Genomic DNA, 20,236 nt, shown 5'->3' with positions numbered 1-20,236 from the left:
TTTTCTTTCAACATTGTACATTTAGTGATTGAATTTGTTAGTAGTTTTGGATAAAAATATGAAAGCAACCATAATCATATCATTTGGAGTAGGAAAAGAAAGGAGAGCTTCTGCCCATTTTAGCATTTTGTGTAAATTATAATAAGATGCAGTTGATTTGGGTGTTTGTGGGTGGTGAGTTCATTGGCTGTTACAACTCTTGTAATTATCATCCTAGTTATTATAATTTAGGGCAGGAAAAAGCATCTGTACTGCAAGTATCCCCAGAAGAGAGCACTTAAAGGCAATTCTGTAATAGTGTATTCAAAGTACAGAGAGGATATATGAGACATCTCTTCATGAATGTGCTGTGGCTTTACTATTATGGTTATTATTCACATTCAATGACATTGTCTCTTACATTTTGCACCAGTGAACAGCAAAAAAGAAAAACCAGTCTGATACTATGATGGGAATCAGTGTTTGCCCAGTTAAGAGTGAGTAGCTGAAAATCACTCTGCGAGGGACAGGTGTTTGAGGATTGTGTTTGGGTGAAGATCAGTACTGGTTAAATACAATGCAAATTACATGTGAATTGACTATGAGATTTTATCAAATTACTGTGATGCCTTCTTGTATGTACTATACTTGTAAGAAAATGTTTTGGTTAAAGAGTGACAGTTAAAGAATATTTAATTCTGGGGATTTCAGGACATACAGATAAAAAGTGTACCTCAGGTAACACCCTTTTATTTTCTTTTTACCCCATTTTCCTTGATAGAAAATTTCTGGAATAGAAGATAGCTTAATTACTCCAATAGAACCATGACACTTTTTAGGTTCTAAACCATTTCTTCCTTTAGTTTTATGCTGTAATTTAAGTCTGAACTTCATAAAAAATGATTTTGGCTATTTATAATGTTGTAGATATTTCTGATTGTTCCTTGTCTCCTAGTGACATTTGGTGAAAGCAAGGCTGAGAAATGCCTACTATTATGATATGTCTTGTGGGTTTTTTTTTTACTCAAAATGTTTGGAGGGGACAAAGGGTTGGTGGCAGTCTTGCATCCCCCATAATAACTACTTGGGCTGTACAAGAACATGCAGAGTAAAAATCTATGTCTCTAGAAGGTGGTACAATTTAAAATATGTTTTTCCATAAGAAGATGGATGTGTATTTGGACCAATGGCCTATAAAATAATCTACTAAATATAAATAATAATTAGAACATGGGCTTTGGAGGACAGTTTATAAACTTAAGAAACCTTCCACTTTGTAAAAGAACATGGTCATATTATAACTGCAGAAGGAAGGTTCATATCTGCTTTGTAAAAAGTACACAGACTGAGGATCCCTTATCTGGAATTCTGAAATCTGCAATACTGCAAAATCCAAAATTATCCACAAAGGTAGCTGAGATAATAGATTATTTTGATTGAAAATGTTTTCAGAATTATTGAAAATATGTATACTATGTTGATAAGGTATACACATATAAATGAATATAATGTTTAGATGAAGATTCCATCTCCAAGATACCTCATTATCTACATATATGTAAAGGCAGGTATTTCAAAATCTGAAATAAAAGGCAAAATCCACTTCTGGTTTCAAGCATTTCAGATAAGCGATATTCAACCTGTATAATTCGTCTGGGACACTAAAATCATTAAATAACTTCTCACTTGAAAACTATATTCTATATCATTGGCATCTATTTTAATGGCGATAATTTTCAATACTTAAAGAGGGTGCGTAAAATGCAGCGAGACAACTGTATATGGTACCCTTATGGAAATTCTCTGAAAAACCTTTCATAAGTAATTTGAATTATGCTGACTCCATGAATTGTATTTCTTTTATAACATCAACGTATGCATTCAAAAACAAAGGCAATAAAGCATGATACTGTAAATGTACATGAAACATTTAACAACCTTGGGCACAACTCAGCAGCTTAATCTGGCAAGTCTACAACCTCTTATAAAAATGAATGAGATCCTCCTTCAGCAACACTCCCTCTTGCCTAGAATTAAACATTTCTGGTTTTTTTTTCTCCAAAAAATTAAATGGGCATATAGAATACTTAAAATTACAGATTCGTGAAAATGGTCTCCATTTGTATATCTTCTACCTGGGATTTTCCAGTGCTCAGTCAGCCTTGTATGAAGGGCAACGGAAACACTGGTGGAAGGCAGAGAACAACAGGGCTTCGGCAGAGTGGCAAACCTTTCCCATGTGGGATGGGAACACGTCAGCTGGCAGCTGGGTTTTGCCCCGCTGCTGCCCTGATCCTGGCCAGATTCACTACAGAGGTTGGCGAATCACAACCCTGGGCTGTGATGAGGCCCTGAGTTTATATATATAAACTTATACATATAAGTTTATGCTCTTCTCCCCCTCTTTACTTAAAAAAACACCAATGCGTTTTTTCACTACAGAAGCTCCTGATTTTTTCATGGCTTCAAAATGTCTTTCCAATCCTCCTTTCTGCATCCCAATCATCACAGATTAAACACTAAAGCTATTTTACTATCCAATATGACTGTACATGAGACACCAATTTTAGTAAGAGGAAAGGGATCGTTCTCCTGTGTTTCTTTAAATATACCTCTCTTTAGGAAATTTGCTGTGTTAAGATTTTCTGCTTTCTAAATATAACTGTATATGTACTAGAAAAAACGTACCTGGTTATAAAATACTTTGTATGGATAACCTGTCTCTTTAATCTTTGACAGTTATCTTGCTTATCAGCGATGAAGACATAAAGTTTTGTGTTCTGTTAACCTGACAGCCATGAATCGATCAAAGCAAATGCTATTTTAATAAATAATCATGTTTTATAGTTATATTATTTACTTACCATTCTTCAAAAAGGCTCATCATAATGTGTGTGCATATGCATGCATATACACATACAAACCAGGGAGAAAACAAAATCTAAACCACATAATCGTGTTTAGCTCCTTGAATTTATGTACTAAATGTCAAGAGTCAGACGCCAATTAGCGAACAAAAATAGAGTTTATTCAGCAGATAAGCCAAAAAGTAATGTTAACACAGAAAAAACCTTGAAACACTTCACTATCAGTGCTTCAAGAGCAGTTCAAACAAAAATATAATTCAGCAACACAAGCAGGTAAAAACAAAGCTAAACAAACTTAGTGCAAACTGCACTTTCTGAGTCCAAGCCCTGCCAGCCGGCTCTGTAGTTTTCAAAGGAACAGTTCCCAAAAGAAAACACCAAATTGGTCAGGAAACAAACAAACAAACTAAGAATGCAGTAGACTGCTTCCACAATGTGGATAAAGCCGAAGGCTCCAAAAGGATGGTGAAAAGACGTCGTCCGGGATTCCAAGGTCAGGTCAGGAGATAACAGCGGTGTCCAAAGAGCAAGCCAGGAGTCAAAAGCCGATAGTAGTCATCGACTATGATTCAAATCATAGTCCAAGTCCAGTCTTCATGGAAACACAGAGATCCCAATGGCGCCTCAGCAACACCTTGCCACACGCAAGGTGCAGTGGCCAAACATTCCCATTTTATTCCCCTTCCTCCTGGGTGACCAAACACTCACACCCAAACACCAGGTGTCCCAAATCTACTCAGAGTCTGAGCTCCACACAGCTAGAGCTCGTGGATCTGGAGTACCTAGCAATTCGTCGGAGTCCCAATCATCCTGCCCATACTTAGCCCCATGAACACTTAAAGAACTATCCTCCCTTCTCCAAGCATCCCAATTGGGATCAGCTCCTGCAGAAACCCCAGGTTCAGAAGTATCCATAGACCCCAAATCCCCAGACATCTCCGGTGGCTGTGCCCATTCAGTGCCCGCTTCCCCAGCCACCACCTGTTCCTCAGCATCCATCTCCCCATCTGAATCTTCCTCAGAAGATCCCCCATATAGCTCTCTAAGTCGCTTCCTGCGCAACTCCTCCAGTGAACCCTCATCACGAGGGTTTTTTCTTCCTCTTCGAATTCCATCCCCATCAACCATAATCCCTGAAGGCGCAGTCACAACACTAAACCTATAATTATGACCTTGTTGGTTCATAATTTCCAATGTTATTTCTTTAAATGATAGTGAATATTTCATAAGTTTCAGCCATAATTATGAATGCAGCCTTCTTCGATGCTTAATTTATAATTCTAGGGAAGTTATAGATGTTTAGGACTGGTCCTACCATTAGGCAGAATGAGTTAGTGATCTTAAGTAGCTTGGGCTTGAAAGCATAGCTGATTGTTCATAATGTACTTTTACTTGTAAGTATAAATAGTGATACTTGTGTGATTTGAATACCATGAAACCTGATGTCCACAAGAACAACATCTTCTTGCTATAGAAATGCAGCCAAACACTGTTTGGACACCACACCCTTCTCTAACCACTAAATTGGCATGGAAATATGTTCCATCAACTGATAGATAAACTGTGCTTGGAGGAGCAGAGATATGCTTGACCTACATTGCCTATATAGGAATGTTGAGGTAGGAAAACTGTGAGCAGCTTCTTGTGTCAAAAAACATTCAAAATGGAACATACCCTGATTCGTGTTTTACTTTTCACCCATTTCTATTCTCAGAATAATCTCATGCTGAGAAACTATCTAGCAAACACATCTTTCTCTTCAAAACATATTCCAGTTAATAGAATTGATAAAATCTGTCTCAGTGGCTTGAAATACAAAATCTTCAGATTCTGCTTTTAGTATTATGACAATACGGGCTTTCATTTTCCTGTTACCCTATTATCTTAGATAACTCCCTGTGGGAAATACTGTAATCTGCCTTCTAAGTTTTATATGATAAACTTCTATCCTGAATAGTCACAGATTAAAGCTTCAAATATGAATGAAACTTCTGCTTTAAAACTAAATGTTTTAGGTCACGTTTATCCTTTTGATGCTCTGAACTAAACATTTCAACTAAACTTGTATTATGTGTCATGTTCCTATGGTTCTCTGTGGGTTGCTACAAGTCTTCAAAAACCTTTTCCACAAACCTCCAAGTGCATTAGGGGAAAATGGCCCTGACCAATCATATGCAGTCTGTTCATAAATGAGAAGGTCTCCTGCATAGATCTGTTATGACATTTGAAATAAGGTAAATAAATATATGAGGAGTGGAAATACTATTCATCAAGAAGCTGGCATTGTATAATAGTTGACTCTGGAGACTATGGTTTGATTACCCACTCAGCAATTGGGTGACTTTGGGCAAGTCACACACTGTCAACCCTTGATAGGTTCACCTTTGGATCACCATAAGTTGGAAATAATTTGAAGGCATACAATAACAACAGCATTCCTGATTACATCTACAGCGCCCACACATATTGGGGGAATTGAGTCTTTTTCCCCCAGAAAATTCATGCCTATATGTAGAGGACAGTAAAAATGATTTGCTCTCTCCTCCATTAACCTTATTTAGGTGTAAAGCACATGAAGCAGGGTAATAGGCCTATGCATGAGGGATTCCTATATTTGTGTCAACAATACTTTGTGCTACATAGAAATCTGCCCTTGAACCCTCTCTATTCATTAGGTAAAGTTTGGAAGGGAAATTTGACATTTGAGTAGGAAGAGGAAGCATGTGGAAGTGAAAGACGAGACATCACACTTTCAGTGGTGACCAACTCAACTGAAACTGTTGTCGAAGGCTTTCATGGCCAGAATCACTGGGTTGTTGTAAGTTTGCCAGGCTGTATTGCCATGTTCCAGAAGCGTTCTCTCCTGAAGTTTCACCCACATCTATGGCAGGCATCCTCAGGGTTTGTGAGGTATATTGGAAAACTAAGCAAGGGAGGTTTATATTAGTGGTGTGCATTTGTATGGAATTGCAATCCGTTTTGTTTTGTTTCATTTGTTTCAGCTCGTTTTCGTTTTCGTCTCCGCTTCCGAAAATGGGCCGCCTATCCGAATAAGATTCATCTTGTGTCCGAAAAAAACAAAAAAATTCGGACCATTGGTCAAAAATAATTATAGTTCTCCTAAGGGGCAGTTTTAGACAGAGACTGAAGGTTTGAATAGAGACAGGAGCCCAAAAATGTCTTTGCTTTCAAAAATATGTGTAATCTATAAAAAATAATACTATCCTATTGTATTTGTTCTCTATATAGTCCAAAGAAGAGGGAGGACCAAGCGACAGGCAATACAGAGAGATAGAGAGAAATAAAAGAGTAGTTTTTCCAAGGGCCAGTTAAAGAGAAAGAGAGGATTGATTTCTAAACAGAGAAGGGAAGCCCAACAATTTTTCCTTTGAAAAATAATTCTTTAAAAAAAACCAATAAGGGAGAAGAAGAAAGGGATTTTACACAAAGAATAAAGAAGAAAAGCCCCACACATGCTTCCCAGCCAATTCCACCCCTACCACTTCAAAAATCCCATCCCCTTCCCTTCAAAGAAAAACATTTAAAAATATGTCAAACAGCCCGGCAAAAAATAAAATCTAAATCTTTTCCCAGTGCCCAGTGCCCTCACCATCAAGGCAAGGCAACCATTAAGCCAAGCCAAACAGAGAGAGAGAGCAAGCCCACCAGCTAGCCCACCAGCACCCAGCAGCAAAGGACGCAACCGCAATGGCTGCTTTAGGGGCAGTCCCCCCCCCCCCCATATACCCTCCCTGTCCAGTCCACGTCACTGTTTCCTTGGCCTCCGATTGGCCAAGGATCACCTCCTCCCACCTCCTCCTCTGACACATGAGGAAGAGGTTTGCAGGAGTGGATGCCACATGACTCGAAAACAAAAGCAAAGCATGGTGTTTGTGCAGCTTTCTCTTTCGTGTCGTCTTTTGTTTTGTCCGAAAATGGCGTCATTCGCTTTGTGCATCCGAATGGACGGTATGAAACAAATTCACAAATGAAACAGATGAAACAAATACTGCACACAACACTAGTTTATATATCTGTGGAAGGTCCAAGGTGAGAGAAAGAACTCATGTCTGTTGGAGGACAATGTGAATGTTGTAATTAATTGTCTTGATTGGCATTTAATAGCTGCTTCCTGCCATTAAAGCATCATTTAATTTGTCATACAACTCATGGAGATAGAAATTTATTATATATCACATTATCCCTGCTATTCCTCCTTATCATCTGAAATTTTATAGTTGGAAAATGCAGTTGAAAATAACAATTACCGAAGAATAGCAAAAGACTATGTTAATTGGTATAAAATAATCATAATCTTGCACTTTACTTATTTGTAAAGTGAAGAAGAATATTTTAGACTTTGCATAAAATCACTTGTTTTGGCCTTGCAGCTTCTAATGCCAGCTATACAAGCACTTTAACTGCACAGTACTATGGTCCACTGGCTGTAGGTGGTGATTCTGTAGCAAAACAGAAGGTCTTGATTCTTTTGTAGTTAAAAATCTAATATCCAGAAATAGAAATATTGTTGTTGGACACTACCATAGGTTTTTTCTTGGCAAGATTTGTTAAAAAGCAATATTTCTTGTCTTTCTCAGAGGATGAGTGAGCATAACTTGCCCAAGATCATCCAGTGAGTTTTCATTGCTGGGCAAGGATTCTCCAGAGTGCGTCCAGTGCTCTAAACCATGTTGACTTTCGTAATACAAATATGAATATTATTTAATAATAAAGAATACATAAGATGTATATTTATATTATATTTATTATTGTTAGTAATAAAAGTTATCTGTTTTGATAATATCTGTATTTTGTCATGGCATTTCCCACAAAGCCAGTAAATGTGAATTTTCCATTAATATTAGGTTATGATGAGGATTATCTTTCTTTTTAATTGGATTGAGTGTTTAATAACTTTAGAACTTCTGTACCACATATTGTTTCAGCTATTTTGTGTTAATTTATGTTGTAAGAGGATTTCTCTCATAGTGGAAGAAGGATAGGATAGAAATTGAATACAATAACAAACAAACTGTTATTTATTAGAAATAGTTTACCATGTTGTAATTCCAGTCATGTCACAGAAATATGAAATGTAACAAAAATGAAAAAAGTTGATAATTTTAAGACCAAATTGAATTAACAAGTAACCAATTAGAATCACTCATCACATGGCCGGTGGCACTCGTCTTAATGACAAGGCGTGGAAATTGTCGTCTCACCTCACTTTGTCTTGGGTTGCTTCGCCAGCTGGCCGGCAAAGCAATTCAAGATGAAGCAAGGTAAGATGACCTCCTCCATGCCTTGCCATTAAGAAGAGCGTTACCGCTGTCGGCTGCCGGCCATTTGATGAAGTCTCTAGTGGTTTGGTATGACAGTTATAGTTTAACTGATTTGCATCCAAGATTGATCTGTTACAAAGCAGGGGAGCAAAATTATGAGTTATGTTGGTAATGCTTTTTTATAGCTGCAAATACTTTTGTCCAGAGCAATGACCTAGATTCTGCCTTTTTTTAAAAAATGTTAGGAATGTATTTTCCAGAAAATTAGATCTGGCACAATGTCAGTGATACACTGCCAATCTATTAATCAAATAGTAAAAGGCAAAGGTTTTTTCCTGACATTAATTATGGCCGTTTCCTACTCTGGGGTTGGTGCTGATCTCCATTTCTAAGCTGAAGAGCCAGCGTTGCCTGTAGATACCTCCAAGGTCATGTGGACGGTATGACTGCATGGAGCACCATTACCTTCCCAGCAGAGCGATACCTATTGATCTACTCACATTTGCATGTTTTCAAACTGCTGGGTTGGCAGAAACTGGGGCTAACAGCGGAAGCTCACCCTGCTCCTCGGATTCGAACTGGCAACCTTTTGGTCAGCAGGTTCAGCAGCTCAGTCGTTTAACCCACTGCACCACGAGGACTCCATTAATCAAGTACTCTATATAAAAAGAAAAGGAATTCTTCTGCTAGATTATTGAAATCATCTAGAGAAAACCTTAAATTATTGATATATACAGCCCCCCTGATACAACGTCATATATTTTGTACAATGTTGGCAATATGATCACTAAAATATTTTAATCTACAGCTCAGTAGTAGAGCAGTTCACAAAATCTTGAATAATTTATTTTGTCTTGTTTTGTACACAAACCTAAATACAAGGTATCAAATATCATCTGATCTTGGAAGCTAAGTAAGGTCAAATCTGATTATACTTGGATGTGTGACCAGGTGCTCTGGGCTGTGTTCCAGAGTTCCTGTGTTAGTAACTAAATTTGATACTAAAATTATATTGCTTCAGCACTGGGACCTGACATGAATTAAATCCATACTGAGATACAATGTGTGTATATATGTGTATGTTGAGAGAGGGAGAGGATTTAATTGCAAAGCCTTTCATTTCATGAAAAAAACTTGAGATGGAGAAGAGAAAGAGGAAAAAGTCATTTACAGAAAACTGTATTTTGTCTACATAATTAAAAAAATGAATAACAAATATTTTATTTTGGTTTCTGTCTAGTCTTTTATATATTTCCTGCATCGTTCTTGTGTAGTGTAATGAATTCCCTGCATATGTAGCTCTGCATCTCTCTCCCCACTTTGCTACTGTGAAGTCCCAAGCAGGGACTGCTGCTTCCATTCAGAGACAAGAGAAACAGGGAGAAGGAAGCAAGAAACTGTCCATCTCAACAGTGAAGGGAAGAAAAATTACATTGTCTCAAACTGGGAAAGCAACACTACTTCTGTTCCCTTTTGTCTAAAATTACAGCTGAGATGGTCCCATGAGTTGCATCTGGCACTTGTTCACCCATTCCAAGGAGACCAAAAATGTATTTCTTTTTTTTTTCCTGCTGTCCCTGAGCCTGTGCTGTGATCTCTTAAATCCCTACATGGCCTTGCACAAAACATAGAGGAAAGCTCTCCAATGTTGCACTACCTAACAAGCAAAATTTAGATCACCCACCACTTTCTGAAGTTGTTTAAGGACGAGTCTTTTCCTCATATTAGTTTTTCCTCAAGCAGCTTGCAACACTGCTGAAGTGAATCAGATTCAATTACTAGAAATACCATTACTGAGAAGGACCTTTTGTCTTGTCGGTGACAGAAAGAATATTTTCGCTACACTCCCAAATTCTTTCATCAGAGTGATGCAGTTTCCAGGTTCAGAGGTTCCAGAAAACAAAACAAACATCATCCACACTTTCTAAAATGTAGAAAATCCAAATTTGTCACCTTGAGACCTATTGGATTTTCAATCTGTTCCTGGATTATGGACTTTTTGTCTGGACATTCTCAGAGGGTTAGATTAGGTAATCATATTTCATCAACTCTCACTCTCAAAATTGGGATGCCACAGGGCTGTGTGTTGAGTTCTCTGCTTTATAGCCTTTATACATATGATTGCGCCCCCACCCACCATAGCAATATCATTACTAAATTTGGAGGTGATAGAACCATAGCTTATCTCTGAATGGGATGAGTCTGCCTAACGGGATGTGGTGGACTGGCTGCTTCCATGGTGCAGGGACAATAATATAGTTCTTAACAGCATTAAGACCAAAGAACTCATAGCGGACTATAGAAAGAACAGACCAGAAATTCAACCCTTGGTTATAAATTGAGACCAAGTGGAGCAGGTGGCCAGTTTTAAGTTCCTGGGTGTCATTTAAGGAGGATCAGATCTGGGGCACCCATATGGCAGCCTTGCTTAAGAGGACCCAGCAGAGATTGTACTACCTGAGACTTCTAAGGAACCAACAACTGGGTGAAAAACTGCTGGTGACTTTCTACTGCTGTGCTATAGATGGTGTCCTGCGCATGGTTTGGTAACTGCACAGTGGCAGATAGGAAGGCGCTCCAAAGTGTCATAACTACTGCACAATCATTAGTTGTCCTCTCCCTTCTTTGGAAGAACTTTATAGGTTCCGCAGCCTTAAAAAAGCTCAGACGATTCTTGGGGATCCATCTCACACAGGATATTCTTTTTTTCAATTATTGCCATCTAGCAGATGGTACAGGGTGAACAAAACAAGGACAAACAGACTGAGAGATACCTTTTATCCTAGAGCTGTGGCTAAGTTGAACTCTATAGCTTTGCACTGATGTTGTATTTGGGGCTGTGTGGTGGTGGTTGGGGTGTGTAGAGATGGGTGTATTATTTTGTGTTGTGTGTGTGGGGAGGGAAGGTATTTAATTTTGTTGTGCAATAGCACAATGACAATAAAGCTATTGCAAAAAAGAAAATAATTAAAAATCATACATTTTTCCTGCAAATACAAACATACAAAAAGGTGGGAGAAATTGACATTGCTTACAATGTCATGTGTCAGTGTTGTAAAATAATTCCTTATATGTTTAATTCCGCATTAATTTTGCAAGAACATAACTCTTGAGGATTAAAATATTTAGTGTAGTGGATGAGTTTTCAGTATTCTGAAGAAAGATCAATCTTCAATGGTATTGTACAATTATCTTATCTTTATTTAATAAGAATTAAAGGTCATCAGTTTAGGATGTTCCAGAAAATATGTATGTTGAGAAATGGTATCTGTTGGATTTAAGGGTGTTCCAGGTAAATCAATTGAAGCCTAAGTATAATCATATACAGTAAGTCCCCAAGTTACAAGCAAGATAGGTACTGACAGACCCCACCTGGATATGGGAAGCGCCTTAAATGTATATTTAAATGTATAATTATGTATATTTAATGTATATTCTTAATTTTATTGTAATTTTTAATCTTGATGGATTATATATATGTGTGTGTGTGTGTGTGTGTGTGTGTGTGTGTTTATATTGTAAGCCGCCCTGAGTCCTCTGATAGGTGAGAAGGGTGGGGTAGAAGTGATGTAATAAATGTAATAAATAAATAAATAGTATAGGGATAGCATAGGGTGTGTGTGTGTGTAGGCTTTGGAAAGGATAGGTTAACCCCCCTGTGGGGTTTGTTTTACTATCTGTGCCCCTGTTCAGAAGAATTCGCCTCACTTTCTGTCCCAGTGATAAATAGATTTTGAAAAATGTGGCTTGTTGTGGAAACAAGGATTGGTGAGAGAGTGGCAATGGAGACATCTTTTCCCGATGATAACTGTTTCAGAAGTGAATTTCATACGCCTTCATAGGGGTAGATTTCCCTCACTTCCTGTTGTCTCACCTCTGTTCTTAACTATGAGTCATTTGTAAGCTGGATGTTTGTAACTCGGGGACTGTTGAGATCATATAACCATACACTGGTGGAAATTAAATAAATTTCAGTAGAACCAGAAATTTGAAAAGAAATATGGTAACTGGTTTCCAAGGAGATCCTTGTGAAAATAATCTCCAAAGAAATATTTCTGAGCGAAAAAAAATGCAAATTCTAGAGACTAGGGTGATTTAAAAACCCTTGTCACCATCATAATTATATTTTCGGATGTGGAGAAAGCATTTGATGAAAATGAATAGATTTATCTCTACCCTGTTCATTAAAATGTAATGTGAATGGATAATTTAAAGAATGTATTTCTTTAATGCACAGTGACTCCATCAGCAAAGGTCCCAGTAAATTGTAGTTATTCCATTTCTTAATATACAGAGATACATGGAAGGGTCCTCCTCTTTTGCCCTTATTTTTGCTCATGTTATGGTGACTGTTATTAAGATATATAAAGATTGAAGTTACAATATTAAAGCTGTGCTAGTCAGAATTGCTTTAAACAAAGGTAGTATTTTTGACATGTTTTAGTGATGAACATCCTTTTTCTGAGGTGATATCAGAACAATGTAATTTGATATTGAGTTATTAAGCAAGTTCTAATAAATCTGAATTGAGATTTTTGGAATTTAGTTAAAATAATACTTGTATATAATAATCATACTTTTTATGAGATCAAACCTGTTAGTGTAATTTGTGTAGTAAAATGTGTGGGTTATAGTATTAATCACTAGGAATATGGACTCCTTACTATCTACCAATCATAGCCATTTATTTCTTGCACAACTCTGTCCTCTGCACCAGGTGAATTGCTATGTAAATATGTTGATTCTACCAAAGCCATCAAGAACGTTTGTACAGTGAGGCTGTCATACAACTCACTCCATCTGACATGTCAATTCATCCAAGATCATTCAATTAAATTAAATCTTAGGTGATAAATCTCAAATAGCTTGTGCTTAATCTTGGCTAGATAGTCTCCAGAGAGGAGACTGACATGAGGCAGCTTTACATTGACTAAACATTCAGGTCCAATCCAGTATTCCAAATGCCAGATTAGTCCTACATGGCAGTCTGATTGGGAATCCCTGAGGCACCTTGGAGACAGCAGGGAATCCCAACTGCGCAGCAGTGTCAAACACGGACCCTAAGGGATCCCCTTTCACCCTGTATCGTGGCTGTCCCCAGCTGTGACATTTGCCTACCTAGTCTTTAAATGCCCTGTCTGCCAGAGTGCTATGTTACTAAGGAGCCTGCAGGAGACAGCCCACTTCTACCCCTGCCCATCCCACTCTGTAACCCAGGCAACTTTTCCTTGGGTTAAGCTGAATCGACCCCATGTGGCTTTTAGCTGCAAATAAACAAACGTAGTCATTCTCTTCAGACATCTTCTTTGCATAAAACAAAATTGTTTTTCAGATGCATTTACATTTTAGGCATTTGAACCTATTGCTCTGCAACTTCAGCAACTTCATTCTTGTTATTGTTATTGTTTATTAGTGATTTTGCTATTTAAGTAATCTTCTAATTTGAACTGAAATAATGTATATAGAAAACTTGAAAATGTGTTTATAAAGTAGCACTGTGAAATGGAAGTTAAAAGACGATGAACTGAAAGTGCAAATAATAATAATAATAATAATAATAATAATAATAATAATAATAATAATTTTATTTTTATACCCCGCCCCATCTCCCCGAAGGGACTCGAGGCGGCTTACATGGGGCCTTGCCCGATAAAACAATCAAATATCAAAACACAGCAATAAAACAGTTATCCAATAAAAACATCAATTACAGTAAAAACAATCATTAAAATCAACATAAAACATACAATATTAACACTGAAGACTAATTCATAGAACAGGCAGCGTGCAACATGTGCCGAGATGGGCCGAAATGGGGAAGGTAATTTCACAGTTGAAATGGACAAAGTGCAATATAGCATTGGCAACACCTCGAGAATGGGGCTATTATAGAATGGGCAGATCGATCAGTCCGACACCAAATTAAGTATCAAAGGCCTTTTGAAAGAGCCAGGTTTTTAAGCTCCTACGGAAGGAGAGTAGGGTGGGGGCCTGCCTGATCTCTCTAGGGAGCGAGTTCCAAAGCCGGGGGGCCACGACAGAGAAGACCCTCTCTCTCGTCCCCACCAACTGCAACTGCGAAGGTGGTGGGAGCGAGAGAAGGGCCTCCCCCGACGAGCGAAGAGAACGTGCGGGTTTGTAGGGGGAGATGCGGTCTCTAAGGTAGGTGGGTCCCAAACCGTTTAGGGCTTTGTAGGTGATAACCTGCACCTTGAATTGGGCCCGGAAAGTAAATGGCAGCCAGTGAAGCTCCTTAAACAAAGCAAAGGCACGGTTACAACTGAAAACTTAAGAAAATAAAATAATGACCACAGATGATTTATATAACTTTGATGTAAACTATGAAGACATTTAAACAGTTAAGGATTTGCCATACTTTTGCCGAGTCACTAATTAGAAGGAGACCAGAACTTTGAAGAGTGGCTATGAAGGAACTGGATAAGATACACAAGCAGAAAGATTTATCAAGGTCAGAATTGTCAATGGCATAATATTTCCCATTTTTGTGAATGGTAATGAAAGCTGAAGAAAGATGATCGAGGGAGTATTGATTTCTTTGAAATGTGGATTTGGAAAAGAGTTCTGTAGCCTGAACTTTCTCTAGAATCGAAAATGATTAAACTAAGATTGTTTTAATCTTGACACACGACGAGAATATATGACTCATAAGAAAATACAATAATTATTTCTAAGGTAATAATCAGAAGGGGAAAATAAGAATTGAACAAAAGAGGCCCAAACACGGAAGCCACCTTAGGAGGACTGGGTGTGTTGGAGATCTCTTTAATCGTGTCACCATGAGAAGCAACAGCAACAACAATGAACTGAAAGCCCAGAAGCGAATGTGTTGGGAAAATGCATCATTAGTTAGTGTTCTCTTAGAGCAGTGGTCTCCAACCTCTTTTCCTCTAGGTTTTTTGGACTTCAGCTCAGAGAATTCTTGACAGTTGGCCAAGCTGGCTGTGGCTCCTAGAAGTTGAAGTCCCAAACAACTGGAGGACCAGTGGTTGGGAACCATTGTTCTATAGCAGACATGGGCAAACCTCAGCCCTCCAGGTATTTTTGATTTCAAGCCCCAGAAATCCCAGCCATCTTACCGGCTGTTAGGGATTGTTGGAGCTCAAGTCCAAAATATCTGGAGGGCTGAATTTTGCCCATGTCTGCTCTATAGTCATTGATAGGGCCCATCAGGTAAGGCACAGAATGTTGAGACCCTGAAGGCAATAACACCAGATTATCATCCATCAGAAGGTAACAAGAGTTTATGCTCATATTCCCATGTGAAATAGCTCATAAGAGTTTATACTCATAGTCCCATATTAAATAGCATCTTTTTGCTTACCATCTCAAATTATATGGCATTTTAAATATAAGTATGTAATACATGGGTAAATTACTTGGCATGTGTCATGTTTATCTTGGATTGAAGGAGGGTTGCTTTTGGATGAAAGACAATTTCTGGTTAATCTAGCTGTTGATTCCAGAGCAAGGTATTTTTTTAAATAAAGATCCTTGATTTAAAATAATTCCGAGGGAATATTGAAGCACTGCATTGTGTAGTATAAGTATTCCCAAATCAGTCGGCCGAAGGGTTTTATAAGTTTACTGACTAGAGCAATACAAAATTATGTATGTAAGACAGATTTTCAGTGTATTAGGAAAAGCTTTATATCACTCATGGGATATTCATATTGGCCTGGAGGTTTAACTTTTCTCATATGTATAATTGACAGTGCCTTCATACTTGAGAATTAGGAAGGCAACAACAAAAATCCATGCTGTTGTTCTATATGTTTTGTTCTGCAACTGTTTTGGTGTCTCTGTTATCTTGAGCTAGAAACAAAGGCAAGGATCTAACTCAAGATTCAATTCAGGCTTATATTTGATTAAAATAGGTTGCTATTTAAAATGCTTAAGTCTGTGAGTAACTCTTCAAAGGCTTACTTCCTAATTTACTGGTAGATTTACTTAATTTCTTAGTGAGTGAAAGAAACATTAATTTAGGCTATACTACTGATGGTTCAATAATTGTCAATAAAAAGTAATATCCATTAATGTGAATGTGTTTTCAATACATCATAGCATCCCATAATTTAAGAAGGCTTTAATGTGATGAATTGATTTGGGATTTAAAGAGGAGAAAGGAAAAGATAAAAATGGATTGGTGAAAGATGGGAGAAAGGAACTAGAAGAAATAATGAGAGATTTTTACAGGGAGTTGTACCAAAAAGAACAGGTGAATAATGAAGAAATAAAAATTGGGAATAAAGTAAATGAGGAGGGTGAAAACATGCTAAATGAAGAAATAACACAGGAAGAAGTAATTCAGGTAATTAAAGGACTGAAACAATATAAGGCACCTGGTATAGATTGATATACAGCAGAAATTTATAAGACCTTTATGCACGGGCTGGTACCATATATGGCTGAAATGTTTAATGAGGTATATATGAGAGGTATTGTCCTGGAAACATGGCAACTTTCTGAAATTATTCCAGTTCTGAAGCCAGATAGACAACCGGAGCTCCCAGAATCATATTGTCCGATCAGTTTAGCAAACCAAGATTATAAGATATTCATGAAAATTATAGCCAATAGATTGGAAGTTATTCTACCAAAGATTATAGGAGAAGACCAATATGGGTTTGTTAAAGGGCGGAGTATCAGTGAACCAATAAGAAATGTTAATGCGATTTGCCATGCGACAAAAACAAAGAAAATTGTCAATTCTAAAGTTAGATGTGTATAAAGTTTTTGACAAAGTAAACTATGAATATCTGTATAGATTATGTAAAGAACTAAATTTGGGGAATCATTTTTGTGAAATGATTAAAAATGTATATAGGGAGAATATGGCTTGTATTAGAGTGAATGGACAAAGAACGGAAAACATTCAAATTGAGAATGGGACCAAACAAGGTTGTCAGTTATCTCCAATGTTATTTGCTCTGGTAATAGAACCCCTAGCATATAAAATAAGGATGGATGAAACATGGGAAGGGTATAAGATTGGGAGGAAAGAGGAGTTGAGATTGAACCTGTATGCGGACGATGCAATAATTTTAACACAGAGACCAAGGGAAATGATTAAATCAATGAAAATAATATTGAGGGAGTTTAAAAAAGAATCAGGGCTATCAGTTAATATGGAGAAATCAGAAATATTATTTATCAATACGCCCCAAAGGAACAATTAGAGATAAGGAAGGAATCAGGATTAAAATTGGGTATTAAAAAGATGAAGTATTTGGGAATTTGGATATATAAGATACTTGATAAAATAATAGATGGAAATTATAGAATGGCATGGAAGAGAATGTTAAAACAAATGAGTATGTGGAAGAATAAAAATTTGAGACAGATGTCTAGGATAAGGGCATTGAAAATATTGATAATTCCAAAAATGATGTATTTATTTCAGGCTCTCCCAGGAATTCCTCCCATGGCAAAATTAAAGGAATGGGATAGGAAACTAAATTATTGGGCTGAAGGGGGGGAAAGACCAATAGTAAGGAAAAAATTGATAATTGCAAAAGAAATGAAAGGGAGATGGGGCTGTCCATGCCTAGAGCCATATAGTGATGCCTTCCAAATTGAAAGAGCGATAGAATTACAAGTGACAAATAAAAAATGGGTGAGATTTGAAAATGAAATGAACGGAGTTACTTGTGAAGAAATAATCTTTAGAAAATGGGATAAGAGAAATATAGATAAATTAATAGGACCAATGAAAGGAACAATGCAAGTGTGGAAAAAATGGCAAGGAAGAATAAGTAGCTTAAAATCTAAAATGTCAACAGTATGGATAATTAATAAGGATAAGGAATCAAATATGAATAGAAATATTCAAATATTGAAGGAAAAAGGAATAGAGAGAGTAGAACAACTATATGACAGAGAGGGAACGGTATGAGAAAATAAAATTAAACAATGGCTTGGACAAGAAAATTGGTTACAGATAAGAGCAATCTGTGCATATTGCAAAACAAAAGAAAATATTAATATGGTTAAGGGAGAAGATAACGCCTTTGAAAAGATAATAAGAGAAAAGGGGGAAGGAAAGAAGGCACAGGCCAGCAAAATATATACAATGCTGATAGAGGCTGATGGATGTATAATACGGGATCTGAAAAGTATGTGGGAAACGGAGTTGCATATCACAGAACAAGAGATGAGAAATGTGGTAGAGACAATAGGGATGAAAAGGAATACCAGAGTACGAGAAACGAGGAGGAAAATATTGCACAAATGGTATCGTACACCCTGCCAACTAGCATACGACTATAAAAAAAGGAGTAGTCAGTGCTGGCATGGATGTCATCAGAAAGGGCGGTTTATGCACATGATGTGGGAATGTGAATATGTACAATATTTTTGGCAGACTATACAAAATGAGTCAAATCAAATACTAGGAAATGAGTGGAAACGGGAAATAAAAGGGAAATAAAAGAAGCAATAACTGAATGTGCACAAGCAGTAATAGTATTAGGGTGGAAAGATAAATAAAAATGGACAGTAAGTAAATGGTACCAATATATGGTGGAGCAAATGGAATTTGAAATTATGAATGTGAAACTAAATGTTGTAAAAACTAATGAAAATAGAACAAGAGAAATGGAAGAAAGATGGACAAGGGTAAAGAACTATATCATGAATCAATCTGAAGATCAAGCCATAAGAAATAAGATACAAATGTTATATAGTATATGGGATGAAAATGGATAAAGATAAAGATATAAAGATTGTCTCACAAAGAAACAATATGTAAAAAGAAAACAATCCTCGTGTTGGTGGTGGGAATTGTAAATGTTTTGTATGTCTACAGTATGTATTTTTTGTGTTTTAAAAAATAAAAATTTGTTTAAAAAAAGAAAGAATTGATTTGGGTTGGCTGCCACTAAAGAATTGCTTTAACTGAAGATCTGTCTACAAAACTTACTCCATAGGTAGACAAAATTGTATGAACTGGCCATCATACAAGATACATTGCTTTGATTTAGTGATGTAAATAGTAGACATTATTTCTGAGTTCATAAAATAAGTAATTTTCTATAAGAAAAGGAAAAAGTTTTTCAAAATGAAATTAGTCTGATAATTTAACTGATCTAACTAAAATCGTCTATTAGGCAACATTTATAAAATAATGTTTCCAAATAATAGCCAAAAAAGCAACTTTTAAACAACACAACACTAGGGATATTCCTTATTCTGTGGTATTTGCAAATTGTTTCCATGAATTAACAAAAACAAATGTCTAATACTATGCAGATGGACTCTGATAAATGTAGCTTGCGATACTAATTTTACCAGGGTTTTATCTCAGGCCACGTTTGCACTGCCATATCATGCAGTTTCAAACTGCATTATACAACAGTGTAGATGGGACCTCAGCCTGTGCATTTTCTGCACAGTCTAAATGTACACCAGTGTAATTACACTGAATCCCACTATATCACCAAGCTGTATGTGAGGGAGTGTGCATAATATCTGGTTGCACTAAAAGCAACACTTATTAAAGTACTGAGCAAGTGTAACTGGTTTTACACTAGAGTAGTGCCCTAATCGGATTCCTGCCTTTGAGTCTCATCTGCGTCTCTCCTGGCAATTGAAAACATCTTGTTGAGCAATTTACTCCTTATTGTTTTACTATATACACCATGTTACTTTTTCTTCTTTTAAAAATTAAGCTACTAAATATGCTAAAAATTACAGAGAATATTCTCTTAATACTCATTTAGACCCCTATAGACATATTTCAATACAGAATTCACACAGAACTAGACTACAGGTCAAATATGACATTCTCCCTTGAAGTGTTATAGTGTCCCCAGACTTCACCTTGTCATATACAGGGATTTAAACAGACGGAAGCAGTAATATTTATAAAATGCAGAAAATGTGTTGGTTACATACTTTTATCAAAACATGTGTGCATTGGGAACAAAAAAAACCCTGGTAGCTCCTTCTCAGATTTGTATTCTTATTAGACGTTTGAGTTTTGCAAAGTAGCCTTGATTCTGTACCCACAGCATTTTTCTTGGCCTGGAACAATTTTATACAATACTTACAAATTCGATGGAGCCAGCAAATATCACAAATTAAGTCACT

General features: G+C 36.9%; 1 protein-coding gene across 14 annotated transcripts in view; it reads left to right on the top strand.

Moving 5' to 3' along the window:
• The window catches only part of lrrc7 (leucine rich repeat containing 7), a 645,519-nt gene that overhangs the window by 140,237 nt on the left and 485,046 nt on the right, over positions 1–20,236 (top strand). The gene's annotated exons all lie outside the window — the stretch shown is intronic.

This window comes from Anolis carolinensis, chromosome 4 (genome assembly GCF_035594765.1).
Source record: "Anolis carolinensis isolate JA03-04 chromosome 4, rAnoCar3.1.pri, whole genome shotgun sequence".
NCBI lineage: Eukaryota > Metazoa > Chordata > Lepidosauria > Squamata > Dactyloidae > Anolis > Anolis carolinensis.
This window is presented reverse-complemented; position numbering and strand designations above follow the sequence as displayed.